The 15,833-nt window shown below is 44.7% G+C and overlaps 1 protein-coding gene across 1 annotated transcript in view; it reads left to right on the top strand.

Annotated features, from left to right (window-relative positions):
- PARM1 (prostate androgen-regulated mucin-like protein 1) overlaps positions 1–15,833 on the top strand; it is a gene marked incomplete at both ends in the record, with an annotated part of 105,193 nt that overhangs the window by 69,524 nt on the left and 19,836 nt on the right. The gene's annotated exons all lie outside the window — the stretch shown is intronic.

Genomic DNA, 15,833 nt, shown 5'->3' with positions numbered 1-15,833 from the left:
AAATAAACAAACAAACAAACAAGCCGGCCATGATGGCACACACTTGTAATCCCAGCATTCAGGAGGCTGAGACTAGAGGATCGTGATTTGCAGACAGCCTCAGCTACTTAGTGAGGCCCTTTGCAACTCAGTGAGACCCTGTTTCAAAATAAAGAATAAAAGAAATAGGGTTGTGGGTGTTGCTCAGAGGTAGAATGCTTTTGGGTTCTATCCCCAGTACCACAAAAAATAAAATAATGTAAACTTTCATTTTAGTCACTTAATAATTGTCATACAACATATTATTCATTGTAGCCATTTGTTACCTATCCGACCTGTCTTCATATAGTATCACGGGGTTGTAAGTGGGTAAGACTCTATAGCAAAAGGATTAACAACATAACCTTGGGTCAAGCTTCCTAGTGTCAGTTCTGACTCCTGAGCTTGGGCAAGTGACTTCATCTCTCTGTGCCCTTATTTTTTCTCATGCGTACAATAGGCATGAAGCGGGTCTTGTTGCTTACTGTTCTTATGAAGATTAAATGAGATGACATATGAAGTGCTTAGCACAGTTCCTGGCAGGGAGTAAGTGCTCGGGAAATCTCAGTTATTTTCTGCTCAGTGTTTTAAAGAAATGTTTACCTCTTAGAAACCAGTTCAAGTAGGGGGGAGGGTGGGAAGAGCATGCTTATTCTTCATTGTCACTGATGAATTTTCTGGGAGAGACCGTGAATTTTGCAGGGCATTGCATTTATTTTTATTCTCCCAGCAATCCTGTCAAGTTAGTATTATTTCTGTCTTCATTTTGCAATCTTGGAACTAGAGTTGTTTTGGATCTTTTGAGGACATATGTATGTGACACTGATGTGAAAACTGTAGGGTTTGGGGTGGGGAAAGGCCCACCTGAGAGTCCTGAGAGGTGAGGACAGCCAGGAGGTGAAAGGGGGCGGGGTAGAGCTGCAGCTCCTTCCCCGGGTGGTCCTGTGACAGGCGTGAACTAACCAGGATATTCCAGACAGAATTCTGCATGACCTGCTGGGGTCAAAAGAACGCTGTCACTAAACAGAAATGCACATCTTTCAACAAGCAATTAGTGAACCACCACCACGAGTAGAAACTAAACTAGAGCATGCAGTGTGAAGAGGTAGAACTAAGATTAGTGAAGCCCTCATTCTGCACAGAGAGTCCAAGTACAGTAAGCGAAAAAGTCCCCCCAAAATGGTTTATTCTTATCTCAAAAGGCTTATTATATCAATAAGGGTCCCAACAAGAAAGAGGGAGACACTCAAACTGGAACAAAGGAACTAAGGACAAAGGTGCAGGTGAACCGCCGGGGTCAGGATCACTGGGATGTTCTGAGTCAGGCCTGAGAGGAAAGGAGGGAATTGTTTCTGCTTAAGAAAGAGAGAGCCCTGAGGACAGACCATCTTGATGGGACTCTTGGTTGAGGGACACTACCAGTCCAAGGTTCGCCTCCTAGTGACAGGAAGAAATACTCTGCCCTCCTTCTCCTTCTCCCTCTCCCTCTCCCTTCAAAGAAATCCATTGGTGTAGTCCTGACAACTCAGCTTCCTGGATGGCCAGAGAAGCAAGTAGAGAAGGATGGACAGTGGAGAGGCAGAGGGAGCCATCCCGGCCCGCCGTCCCCATTAGCACTCTCTTCATACCCCAGGCCAGTGCTTACCACTCTGCCCTTGGAGGCGTGTCCTTGTCTCTCTCCCCTAACCCCTGCACCCTATGCTTCTGGTAAGAAAGTAACAGCTGTGCATCAAGGAGGTACCTGGAGCAGAGTGGTTGTCTTAACGACTGTCTCTAAAGAAGAACCATCCAACTGCAGCTTGCAGACATGACACCCCCACCCCCACCATCTCCTTCTTCACTACCACCAGTGTGCACGACCACTCTCCAGCGGGTCTCCCTCCCTCCACGCTCTATCCCCTCTAGGATTGTCTAGATGCAGCAGATTGATATTCCTGAGCACAAACCCTGAGCCTGGCCCACGTGAATCTCCATAATCTGACATCTCTCCTACTTTCTACAAGTACTCCAGTTTCCCCAGCTGGATTTTCCAAGACATTTCTGTTCTATTTTGTCTTGGTTTTTAGGCCAGGTGTCTTGATTTCAGCAGAGCAGGGTCAAGAGGCACAAAATTAATGGCAAGTTGGGTAATGAACCTTTGTGGTTTTAGGAAGTATGCGCACATATTCCAGGGAAGTTTGAATAGACAGGGAAAGAGGTGGGTGTGGCAAGGGCCATCACTGAGCAAGGGCCATTGTGCACTTCACAGAGCAGAGGATGAATGCCTTAGGATCTGTGAAATAGAATAATGCTTACTGTGCGCCTCTAGACGCAGAGTGTAAACCCTGTCCTTTGAGCGTCTGCAGTTTGAGTAGAGAGGAAGAGAACTGTACAGCAACTCTCAACAGCATTCACTTTTTAATCTGAGAATGAACTGAGATGGGTGGAAGGATGTTGGAACAAAGTGACCCCCCATCTGTTCAGTTCAAAGGTAAAGAAACTTTTTCCCAGAAGTTTGAAGTGCTATCTTGCTCAAGGTCACACAGGTCGGTGACAGAGCTGGGCCCAGAGCCAGATTTCTAACAGTCAAGTCCCCTCTCCAGCCCAGCATTGCTGCACCATTCTGTTCCGTATCACCCCACACCTAAGCGCTCAGATCCTGCTTCCAGGTGACTATTTGGGGATGTTCCTCTTTAGAGACCCATGTGCTGCCTTCAGTAGCAGCAGTAATAAGACCACAGTTTTAGCCGGGCTCAGTGACAGATGCCTGTAATTCCAGTCCTTGCGAAACTGAGATAGGAGAATCACAGGGTGAAGCCCAGTCTGCAACTTGACAAGGCTCTCAGCAACTTAGCAAGACCCTGCTTCAAAATAGAAAAGAAAATAGGGCTGGGGGTATAACTCAGAGGTAGAGCTCTCCTGCATTCGATCCCTAGTATCAAACACACACACACACACACACAGTTGGTTGTCTTCTTCCGAATGGGTTTTCACAGTATATTTCTCTTGACCCAAGAACTCACCTGCTGAACAAATACCTGAACATAGTGACCTGAGATGCGGTCGATGCTGTGAGGGTTAAGCATGCCTACAGGGCTGGTGAGGCTTCCTGGAGGAGGGAGCCAGGCATTGACTTGCAGGAGCTGAAGGGGAATTGGCGAGGGCATCTCTGGTGCACGTATGCAAAGGCGAAGAGGAGCAAGGTGGGCATTGCTGCACACACAGTCCTTGCAGACTCTCCCCTGCTGCCAGCCTGAAACTGCTCTTGTCAGGATTCAGTGGCTTCCACATTGCCAGGCCTGGGTCCACCCTTCCCATCAACAGCTGCTGACCCAGGCAGACAGTCCTGGCTACCACCCGGTCCTTACACCACTATCTCTGCTTGAGCCCAGGGCAGCTTCTCTCTCGGTTGCTCTGCCTCTGCCTCCATGCACTGTCCAGGTGGAGCACCCTCCTCCCTCCCCATCTCTCCTCCTCCGGCTCTCCCTCCTCTCCTCCTCCCCACACTCAAGCCTGAGATGGTCACACCCCAGCCCATGACTCTCAGTGGTATCCGTATGCTGATAACACAGAGGTGTAAAATCCCATCCCTGTTTTGTTTCACTGAACTGAAGACATGTGTATCCAGCTGTCGGCCAACTCATGACTGCTTGAGCAGCCCACGGATATCCTACACTTGCTACACATAGGGTGAAATATTGATTTCTACCACTGTCACTCTCCGTCTCCTTCTGTCTTGCCCCCTCTTCTGTCACTTCCTCAGGCCTAGAACCTTGGAGGACCCTAGACTTCTTTCTTTCCCACAGTCTCCACATTCAGCCTGGCAGAGCTGAACTGATGTCATCCTTCTGTCATATCTCACCTGAATTACTCTGACATTTCAGCACCTGACCTCACAACTCTCCTCACCCTTACGAGAGAAGCCCTATAAAATGTGCAGGCCTTTAGATGCTCTGTCTCAGGTAGGGCTTTCTGGAGACCAGCCCCAGCTGCCTGCCTTGTCAGGAGAGGAGCTCAGAACCCAAAGCTCCTGCGACCTCAGCCACCCTCTCCAGGGACGCAGTCTCCCCTGATGTCAGCCTTCCCCTCGGCTCCATGAGATCACCGTGAAGGGAGGCCTTGCCGGCCCCATCGGCCCTGCCAGCCAGGAGCCAGATGTGGCTCTTGAGCATTTGAAATGCGGCTCGTCCACCCTGAGATGGTCTGTAATCGGATCACACTGGATTTCAAAGACTTAGTACTAAAAGAAGAAGAATGGAAAGTGGATAATTTTAATACAGTTGCACATTGGAGTGAGAATATTGGGGATCTATTGGGTTGAGTGAAACCTATTTTCTAACAACACTCAGAACAGATTCTGCAGCACCTTAGCTCTTCTGTTACTTCCCCTCTGACTCAGAGCAAAGGCCAGAGTCTGTATCATGCCCACTGTGCTCGGCCTGATCTGAACCTGCCTGACCTCTCTGCTCTCATCTTCTAACCCACGGTCGTCTTCCAGATGTTGAATGTCTAGAGACTCCTCCTGCCCCAGGGCCTTTGCTCTGGTCCTTGTTCCTGACTGAATCATTCTCCCTCTGTAACCCCTATCACTACTGATTCTTTATCCTGTTTTTTTTTTTAATTTCTATTGCTTACCATTTACTGTTGTCATCCTGTTTATAGGCAAATGTCTGTTTTCTACCGCTAGACCATCCGCTCCAAGAAAACAAATACCTTGTTCATGAAGATGAGAATGTAGGCTACATCCTCAACCCCAAGGAGACTGACCTATGGTAGACCCTCAATAACATTTGTTGAATAAATGAATGAAAAAATCAGCCACCCAGTGCCAGGGAAGTTATCTAACCTCTCTGAGCCTCTGTCTTGTCACTAAGAGGAGATAAAGGATAGCTTCCACTTGATGGGGCTGCTATAAGGTTAGATTAAATGATAATTTGGCTACCAAGCGGTGGCTCAGTCAATGACTAGGCTTATTTCACTATTATTTCATATTTTTATTACTATTATTATTATTATTATTATTATTACTATTTTGCCATTTCAGTTACCATCATCAAGCCACGTGTGGTGGCACACGCCTGTGATCCCAGTACTTGATAGGCTGAGACAGGATCAGATTCTAGACCAAATCAGCAAAGCAGTAAGAATCTCAGCAACCTAGAAAAATTATTTCAGAATAATTTATTTTTCCTTATGGAAGAACTTTTTTTTTTTTTGGTACTGGGGTTCCTGGAAGCCCGTCTACCTCTGGGCTACACTCCCAGACCTATTTTTACATTTTTATTTGGAAACAGGGTCTCCTAAGCCAGAGCGTGCGGCTGGCTTCGAACCTGTGCGATCCTCCTGTCTCTGCCTCCCAAGCATGGGGATTATAAACGTGCGCCACCACGCCCGGCTATGAAAGAACTTTTTTAAAAATGTAACTGTCAAGTATATTATTTACACTTAGGAGACTGTTAATCTATGCTAGATTGGCATTTCCCCCCTTCTCCCACAAAGGTTTACTGGTCACCCAAGTCCTGGCTTGTAGCTGTCCCTCTAACCATGCTATGGAAATGTTTTACTACTAAGTTGGGTAATCAGCATATGTAGAATTATCTTGCATTGCCTAAATCATGTGTATATAGTGAATGTACCCAGCAGGTCTGTTTTAATTTAATTGAATACAGATACAAATACTTAAAAAATAATGTTTTTTTTTTTTTTTTTTGGCGGTACTGGGGTTCCTGGAAACCCTTCTACCTCCAGGCTACACTCCCAGACCTATTTTATATATTTTTTTTAATTTGGAAACAGGGTCTCTTAAGCCAGCGCAGCTGGTTTCGAACCTGCATGATCCTCCTGTCTCCACCTCCCAAGCGCAGGGATTGCAAGCGTGCACCACCACGCCCGGCCTAAAACAATAATTATTTTTACAAAAAGGGCTAGGGTTGTAGCTCAGAGGTAGAATGTCCCTGGGTTCAGTCCCCAGCAAAACACAATCATCATCATCATCATCATCATCATCATCATCATCATCATCATCATCATCACAGTTGCCATGATGGGCCCACCATCTCCATCAGACATTCACTGAACTTTTACTGTGAGCCAGGCATCTGGCTAAATGGTAGGGATATAGCCACAGGAAAACATACAGTCACTTCTCTCTTGGAGCTTACAATGTAACACGTACATGACACAGAAAGCAACATGGTTCCACAGATCCCAGGCTGCATGGAGGGAGATACTGCAAACGGAGTAGGAAGGGAGATTTAGGGCAAGCCTTAGAGGACTCCAGGGAGTCAGATAAGGTGATTAGCTATACTTGGCAGTCCACTGGTAGTCACCCAAAGCTTTGGATCAGGAAGGAACACACTGAAAACAGTATTTTAAGGCTGTTCGACGGGGGGGAGGACTATGAAAGGTAAGTTGTGGGCAATTCTGGACTGGAAACCCACGCCAGTTTGTACCTGGTTTCTGGTTTGTTGTCTCCAGTGAGAGGCCATACCACTGAGCTACTCTAACGTGACAGTTGTTTATAACAGCAGTACTGTGCAGAAGCAACGAGGTCCACATTCACAAGAAGCTTACTTGAGAACTGGGCTAGTCCCTGACAGGCAGACCCTCCTCTGATCCACAGAATCCTACAGTGAGGTGGGCTTCACAGTACTTGTTCTCGCGTGACAAACAGGTCCAGAGGGATTGACTGACTGACTCTGGTTCTCATGAGCAGCATCAAATTCAGTTCACCTGACTGATCCTAATTCAAGCGTCCCTCCACCACACCCATCCTACCTGAAGTAGCAGAAGTCAAAGTCAGGGAAGGACCCGTGGTCTTTAGCACTACTGCGGAAATGAGCTAGTTAGGCTGTTCTCAGAGGTCACCAGCTGGGCCCAAGGGTGGAGCTGCCCAGGGGGTGGCAGTAGCAGTCATCCGAAACTGGCTCTGCAGCAGAAACAAGTTTTGATTGTCATTTTTTAGCTTTTGTTTGACTTTTAAAGGAAGATAAAAAGATGCAATGTGTTAAATGGGGACCATCTTGAGCTATTAATTTAGAACTCTTCCATGAATGAAACAGAATGGCACTGTGAGCAATTGAGGACTCAGTAAATGCTTGCGGGATGAACTAGTGTCATGAACCAAGTTTTATTCAAAACATCATCAAGCCAGGCGTGGTGGCACACACCTTGTAATCCCAGCATTGGTGAGGCTGAGACAGGAGGATCCGGGTTTGAGACCAGCCTCAGCTACTACTTAGTGAGGCCCTTTGCAACTCAGTGAGACCTTATTTCAAATAAAGAATAAAAAATAGGGCTGGGGTTGTAGCTTGGATGTAGAATGCCCCTGGGTTCCACCCCCAATACAGCAGCAACAACAACAACAACAAAAACACATAATCAGTTCCTACATATGCAGACTTTAAAAGTACAGTTCCCTGCCTGTTGCAAGAGGACATTCTCTTTTGTCTGTCAGACCCAGTGTCCAGTGGCTGCCCTTAATTTTCCATTACAAAGAAAACATGATGGTAGACACTGGTAATGTCCTTTGAACTTTCAGTTAGTGATTTGAACTCTAGCAGTTACTCAGTATGAACTGTGCTAATAAATAAATACCCTTCAGTTACTCTGTATGAACTATGTTAATAAATACCCTTAAATGAAGGTCACCAAGAAGTACAAACATGAAGACATCTCTGTGTACCTGCAAGGAAGTTTGCTCTGTGAGGCATCCATATGTCTTAGGATGAATATAAATTTGTAAAAGAATCATATCATAGGAAATAAGAAGGGATAGTTTTTGGAGTGTGCTTAGAAATAGCTTTAGAAGTAAAAAAGAGAAATGTCTATTGTAGTGAGTTAATTACCATCATATTTAAAAACAAAAAATAGATTAAACTGATTTAATAAAAAACATTAGGTGTGTGAAGATGATATTAAGAAGGTTAAATTCAGCCAGGCGTGGTGGCGCACACTTGTCATCCCAGCATTCGGGAGGCTGAGACCGGAGGATTGCGGTTCGCGGACAGCCTCAGCTACTTAGTGAGGCCCCCTGCAACTCAGTGAGACCCTGTTTCAAAATAAAGAATAAAAAATAGGGCTGGAGGTATAGAAGGTAGAATGCCCCTGGATTCCATCCCCAATACCGAGAGAGAGAGAGAGAGAAAGAGAGAGAGAGAGAGAGAGAGAGAGAGAGAGAGAGAGATGTTAAATGCTTCCTGATCATATACTATTAGAATGCACAGAATGTATTTAAAAAGCAATCATCCTGGCTTCACTTTACAAATAAGGATCCCTGTGCAGGGCCAGGCCTGGGCCTCTCATAGTGAACACACCGCCATCCTTGCTGATTTCATTCCTCTCTCCTCCCATCACTGAGCACTGTTGATTTTGAACTGTGAGCAGCTCCTCAGCCCACCCACTGCTGTTCATGGTCATCTCAAGTCGAAGCTCCCCCATCCACAGCAGCAGCCCCCCCCACCTCCTCCCCGCCTCAGTCGCTCTGCTCTTACTTGTTCACACAGCGGCATGAGTGAGGGGGAACCACAACTCTCATCAGGCCTCCCAGAGCCTACGCCAAGCCCCTTGAGGGCACCCCGCTGCTCCGAGGGTGAAGTCTCAGGCTTGCCCTTTATGCCACCTCCGCCTGTCCCCCATGTCATCCGCCACCCAGCTGACCGACTCTCAGGTCCTGGAGCTGCGATGCCCCTCTGGACTTAGGTAGGGATCATTCTGATGTGGTGCAATGACAGCATGCCACTCCTCCTGGCAGCTTTCAGTTCCCTCCTCAGACCTCCACTCAAGCATCACCTGTTCTGAAGGCTTCTCCCGGTCCAGCCCTGGGCTCCTGGTTACAAACTGCCACAGTCTGTTGCTCTTCTTCATGGCTCGTGACTGCACACCCAGCAGCGTGGCTCTTGGTCACTGTCTAGCTGCTTCTCAAGGTACAAGAGCGTGGAGCCCTGTCTGCTTGGGCTGAGGAGTATGTTCCCAGCACCTAATAGTGCCTAGCTCAGTGTAGGCCCTCCATCCATGTTCAGTAATGAAAGATTCAATCCATGAATCAATGATTCTGGTGAATAAATATGAAGCTTTAGTTAATAATCCACATAGTTTTATAGCCACATAATCCTGAGCTTTAAGTTAAGAATGAAGGAAAGTTGTACACTCTCACTTGTGTGTGTAAAGACCCCTATGAGGCCCTGCCATCTCTGGATTCCATCTTGGGGCATTCTGCTGCTCTGTTTCCACCCATTTCCTTCCCATCTCACCCCACCACTCTGATTCCTACTTTGGATTTCCCAGGGACTTCTAAGGCTACTGTCAGAAGTCCTCATTGACATTTCGTTTTCTTTTGTGCTCAATTCTTTAAACTTATGCTAAGCCTCTGAGTTTGCTAAGGCCACATCAACTCCCCTAAGGAGCTCTGTCAGATTTCATTTTAGTTCAAGCCATTCTGAGCTTTTGTCTGCACTTCTTATATTTCTCCTATGGCTTACTTTGGCTACCTAAATCTTCATCTGCTTTTGAAATATTTCCAAAATACCCTTTGAAAAATATATGTCAAAGTAATAAAATCAGCTATTTACCATTTGTTTTGTCATCTACCAGATATATAACTCTGTCATATATTTTAATTGTCCCAATGTCACCTTTTATTACACTGGGGAGGTTCTGTCCCCACTGAACAATTTCTCTTTTCTGTTTCAAATACTTTCACCAATCATAGATGATTAAAGTGATTCTGGAAATGCTTCCAGAGAGATTTAGCTTATCAGCACAGCTGATGTTGTTAATGAATCCACTGCTTGTTGGCTCACTGGGAACCAGATTCCAACACAAGAAATGCTTAATTCCAATAGCATTATAACCTTACCATAACCTTCCAACTCAAAGAGCATGCCTTTTTAGTAACAAGATAGCTGTTCGGGAAGAGGATGGATCAGCACCAACCCATTACCTTCATGAGAAAACTATCTAAAAATCTCACCCCAGAGAGCTGAGTTGTTAGTATTCTCTTAGAAAGTACATAGAGATATTAAATCCATATTGTCCTCAGTGTGCCTTGATTCTCAGGTCTAGGAAAGAAAGATAATGACCAGTAAAAGATGGTACTTTGATTAATGGTATCTTGTTTTCATGGTCAGGCTCATGGCCTACAAATGGCAGACCATAGGCTCAAAGTTAAAGATAAATGCATGTTAAAAATCACAAAATCTAGATAAGTCCATAAAAGCAGGCCATCAAAAATACTTTACCATATTTCCATTTGTAGAATTTATATAGTTGATTCAAAGGCACTGGAGATCCAAGCATGTTAGTACAAGTTTTGGCATTAGACTTCCTGGCTTGAATCTTAGTGGTACCATTAGCTAGATGGAAGTCCTGGGGGCGAGTTTATCACTGGGTGTCATGTTTTCCTAATCTATCCGATGAGGGAACAGGCATGGTACTGTATCTGTTCTACAGGATTCTTAGAATTAAATGAGACAAGGATATATATATATTTGGCCTCTTACATAGTTACCTCTAAATAAATGTTAGCTATTATTATTACAGTTGGGTTCTTAATCCTCAGCATGGATACCAGCAAGAGTGTTGACTCCTCTAGACTGATTTCTTTAACTTGAAAAATTAGAGTGTAAAACACTTTAAGACGCCCAAAGGAATACTTACTGTGACTATTAGGCAATAAAAGTCCATTTAAATACTTTCCTACAGCACAATACAGAAAAGGATAATCCAAAAAGTGTGAAGGGGGAAAATAACCATGAAACAGTAACACTTTCAGAAAACTTGGGAAATCCAAAGGAAAGGATGAAAGAGTCCAAACAACAAGAAAATTCTAGCTGGGAGAACAGCGGTCTTGGGGAGCTGAGGGAATAAAGCTGAGCTATGGGATTGAGCTGGGCCCCACTTGTCTCTAAGAGCGGATTATTAAGACCTAAATTTTGTACTCTCTGTTACCTTGAAGCAAACTTTAGAAATTATTTTTCCCAGTGTTTTTAACTCTAAAACTTTAGGGTCCTGAGTCTGTGAGAAATTAAAACTTGATAAATACGGTGCCCAAAAGCAGGTTCCTACATGACCTTGCTGATTAATTACATGGGGCCAAGGCTAAATTGAGCTAATGGCTCCTAGGAGACCCCTGAGTCCTTGGGACTGCCGTGATTACATTGGGGTCACTGCCAAGGTGTCGGGACTGATGACCTGAAACTGTAACTCTGCTCCCCACCCGGATCCCATGATACAAACAACAAATTTGTACATTGCTGGGCAAACAGGGCAAGGACTCTGTCCCTGGCTCTGAGAATTCTACCCTTCCTTCTTGCTTAGGTCCTCTGAATGGGAGAATGGCCTTGTCAAAGGCCTAAGACAGTGAACCCAGAGGAAAACAGGCTTCCACCAGGCACACTGGATGACTTTCTTTCATTTATTTGTTTTATTTGTTTTATATTGATAATGCAGATTGAACCTAGAGTCATTTTACCTCTGAGCTATACTCCTAACCCTATTTTATCTCTTATTTTATTTTATTTTTGAAACAGGGTCTCTTAAACTAGTGAGGCTAGCTTTGAACCCGCATGATCCTCCTGTTTCTGCCTCCCAAGCACAGGGATTACAAGTGTGCGCCATCATGTCCAGCTATTTTTATCTTTTATTTTGAGACAGGGTCTCACTAACTTGCTGAGGCTGGCCTTGAACCTGCAGTCCTCCTGTCTCAGCTCCACAAGTACTGGGATTATAGGCAAGACTAGATGATTTTTGAAAAGACATATACCAGTTTTTCTCCTCCGTATTGTTTTATCAATAGTCTTGCCTCATTTTCATCATTGAAATATTAAAGAGATAGAGGAAGTAACAATGGCAAAAAAAGCAACAACCCCAAAACAACAACAACAAAAAAAACCACTTCTCTTTGGGTTGTATTCATAAACTCATGACTGTACTCATGGCAAGCTCCCTGTAATCTATTACTGTTCCCCAGGAATCAGTCACAAAGAGAGGACTTAAGAATCGAGATCCCTGACCTGGCCAGTACTGTCCCTCACACCCTGCAGTCTTGGTGCAGGAGTGCTTTCAGGCCAACTGCTTGAGAGGGACGCTCCCAGACACTGAGCAGGAGCTGCATCATGGCATTCAGCTTGTTCAATGTGTAAGACATCAGGCCATGAGAAAAATGAATAAGGAACAATTTTGCTATTCTTGGAAACCTCGTGTATTTCTCATTAGAGATGTCAAAGGAGGGCGGAGACTGGGCGAACTAAATGGGTAGTTAAAATAATTTTCAAGTGAGAAAGAGGTATTGCTGGTATTGGAAAAGACTGTAATTGTAAGTGAGGTAAAGAAACTTTAAAGCCACGATAACCAAGAACTGTTCTTACATGCGTACCCTGGTTTGCATTAATTGCAAACCTGTGTTCCCCCCATCCTTAAAGAATAGCAGAGGTGTCCTCATCCACACCTGGCCTGTGCAGGTGCACATCTTTTGTTATCTCAGTCGAAATTAATCTTTTTACTGCACATTTTTAGCTATATGCATTAGGTATGTAGATAAGTGCTTTTAGATGAAAGCAAAGCCAGTCTCCAAACCAGGTCTTGTGATTACATAAACTAAAAAAGAATAGATTTTCATACCGCCTCAACTTTTGGATCTCATTAACCAATGCTCACTAAACAATTCTCCCACTTTTAGATAAAAATATAAACATAGGTGAAATATTCAAGTTGTGATAACATTGGCTAACTTTGATAAGGTTTACCCCTCTTCCACTCTGTGTAAGGAAATGATAAACAGTAATTTAATGATCCGAAGACTTTTAGGGAAGGGTAGTGGGTAAAAGAAATAACTTTCAGAGACAAGCCTAGGCTTGTGTTAATTAAAAACACTTCTGTAGCATATTTGCATTGCAAGCTACATGCCTTATAAAAGAGCTTTTCTTTTGCATCACAACTACTGATAAAATCCAATAAAAAGCTATGCTTCAGAAGAAATCAGTTATTTTATGAATTACTTATTTTGAGTCTAGACAAATAAAGAAGCATAATTTGGTATCTCCGGCTTTCAGGGACGTCTAATTTGCAGACCAGGCAGAATGCATTCATATGAAATCATTAGTATAACAGTGTATTTCATACATCTCTATTCTGTATGCATAATATGCATAGCTACCCACAGCTACAGATGTATCAGTTGCATACTAGAATAAATTCACTAAATTGTACTGTGCAAAATAAAGGCAAGTATCTCAAAAAAGAGGGCTCAAGGTAGTAGCCATTGTTGGGTATGATTTCCCAGAGAAGGTTGGGCTTGAGCAGATCACTTCAAAAGTACAGTACATAGTACGTCCAGTACATCCTTCTTCCCAGAGCACTCCCATGGCCCCTGCTCTGCACTGTCAAGCCAGATGCCATGCCCAGCTTTCATGGCTTTCTAAAACTTGGCTCCTGGTCCCTATTAATTTCTATTAGAACTATATATAGTGTAGTCTGAGTTTTATCATTTCTGTAAACTGTGTGACCTTGTAAAAGTCACCTGATATTTCAGTCTCCTAATCCAGAAAGTGAAGGGACTGGACTTTATAAAGATCTTAAACACACACACACACACACACACACACACACACACACACACACGTGCACGTGCGCGCTGCTTCACAAAACACTTCATTTTATCAGCTCCTCCCAGGAACCCTAGAAAGTGGAGAGGGCAGCGATCCGCCCCTGTGTAGATGAGGATTCCTGCCCTTGTGCTTCTGTCTCCAAGTCCAGTTCTGACGCTTCAAGTCCAGAAATGTTGGGTATCTTCTCTCCTCCTCACTCTTCCCCACTCGGGCCTCGTTGCTCCAGGTCCTGCCCATCCTTCTGAGAACAGCTTTATCCCCACCTCTTCCCAAGACTGCTCCAGGTTTAACAGACCTGTTTTCCTTACCTCAGTCACTAGGTAGGGGGCACCACCCATCTCCCTACTGACCTCCAGGTCTGTCTGTCTGTCTGTGCAGTCCTATACCCTCTGTTTGGCTCCGGGGGCCCGGCGCTTGTCTCTGCAGTGAGGTAGGGAAACCTCAGAGCGCTGGCCTGTTGTTCTCTGTGCTTCACACTGGCCTTGCTCGAGAGGAACCCTAGAGCTCATTTAGAACAGGCTTGGGGATTGATTTGGGGTAAGAGGGAAGAGACAAACTTAGCTTCCCATGGTGCGGAGTAGGCCAGGAGGAAGAGCAGGGGTGAAACCCACGGAGTCCAAGCAACCTAGAACAATAATAAAATTAAGACTTGCCTGGGCAGTAGTTCCCCAAAACTTTTTCTTTTTTTGATTTTTCTCCCCATCTCACAAGTCTACACACACACACACACACACACACACACACACAATCACCACCAAAGCAAATGACAGGTGCCACATACCTTGAGTTGTTTAACATACAGTCAGCTTTCCATATCCATTCATCCCCCATCAAATATATTTGTACTAAATAATTGGATTTATACTGAACATGTACATACTTCTTGTCACTATTCTCGGAACAATTAAACAATTCAGTCCAACAACTACTTATACAGCATTTACATGGCATTAGGTATTATAAGTAATGCGCAGGGGATGTAAAGTATCTGGGGAGACGCTCCTAGGTTATATGTCATCACCACGCCTTTGTAATAAGGGACTTCGGCATCCTTGGATCTGGCATCCACAGAGTTTTAGAATCAATCCCTCATGGATACCGAGTAGTGACTGTACCACAACACATGGCATTTGGCAATGCTCTAGGTATTTGCCTCTGTCCAGAACACGTGCTAGAAACCAGTGACACGGACCTTCTTAGGTCGCTGCTCCATGTCTGCTTCCAATGAGTCCTTCTCTCAATTAAATTACTGAGTTTCAACCCACCTTCACCGGTGCCTACAAAAGTACCCAAACTCTACGGTCCTGAGTTAAGCCCTGACTCCTGGCCAGCCGCGAAAAGCAGACAAGACGACCAGGCCTGCAACTTTGATCTAAAATGGACTTGAAGCTGGGTGTGGTGGCACACGCCTGAATTCCCAATACCTGGGAGGCTGAGCAGAAGAACCGCAGGTTCTCAGCTAGCCTCAGCGACTTAGGGAGGCCCTCAGCAACTAAACCCTTTTTCAAAAAAAAAAAAAAATAGAACTGGAGGTGTGACTTGGAGGTAGAAACCCCATGGATTCACTTCCTAGTACATAATAATAATGATAATAATAATAACACAAGTAAATAATAAAATGGACTTAGATCTACCAGCAGAGCTCCGAGTGGCAGGAGGGCCCAGTGAGTAGCAGCATGGACTCTGGACCCGCACCTCGTCTTTCTAATTAACAATAGTATAGATGTGGGCTGTTCATGTCTTTGTGCCTCAGTCTCCCCATCTATGCAATAGAGATGGCAAGAGCACCTACCTTATAAAAGAGCCCTCAGGAATTCAATGAATGTCAATAAATGAAATTCATAGAAAAGTTCCTGGCACGGAGTAAGTGACGTGAAAAGTGTGTGCTGCTCTTTTTGCTGCTGTTGCCGATTACTGTCATCGTTGTTCTTGGACAGAAATATACTATTGCCATAATTGTGAAGGAACCTAACATAATAAATAGAGATCCGGGCATATGGAGCTCTGTCCAGCCCCTCTTCACACCAGCCACCCACTTCTCCACCACATCTGTAGACCCGGACTTTGCAAGGAAGAAAATTCCTTTGAGATAAAGTATCCTTTCCTCTTGGTGACCCTGACTGAAGGGGCCCCGCACTTTCTGACATGGCCACCTGCTCCTCTTCTCTGTTTCTTACTGAATCTCTGGACCAGGAAGAGGGAAGGGAAAAGTAAGAACACTGAAGAACAGTC

The sequence above is a fragment of the Muscardinus avellanarius genome (genome assembly GCF_963383645.1).
Source record: "Muscardinus avellanarius genome assembly, chromosome: 6".
NCBI classification, from domain to species: domain Eukaryota; kingdom Metazoa; phylum Chordata; class Mammalia; order Rodentia; family Gliridae; genus Muscardinus; species Muscardinus avellanarius.
Note: the sequence above shows the minus strand (reverse complement) of the source record. Positions and strands in the feature narration are given on the sequence as shown.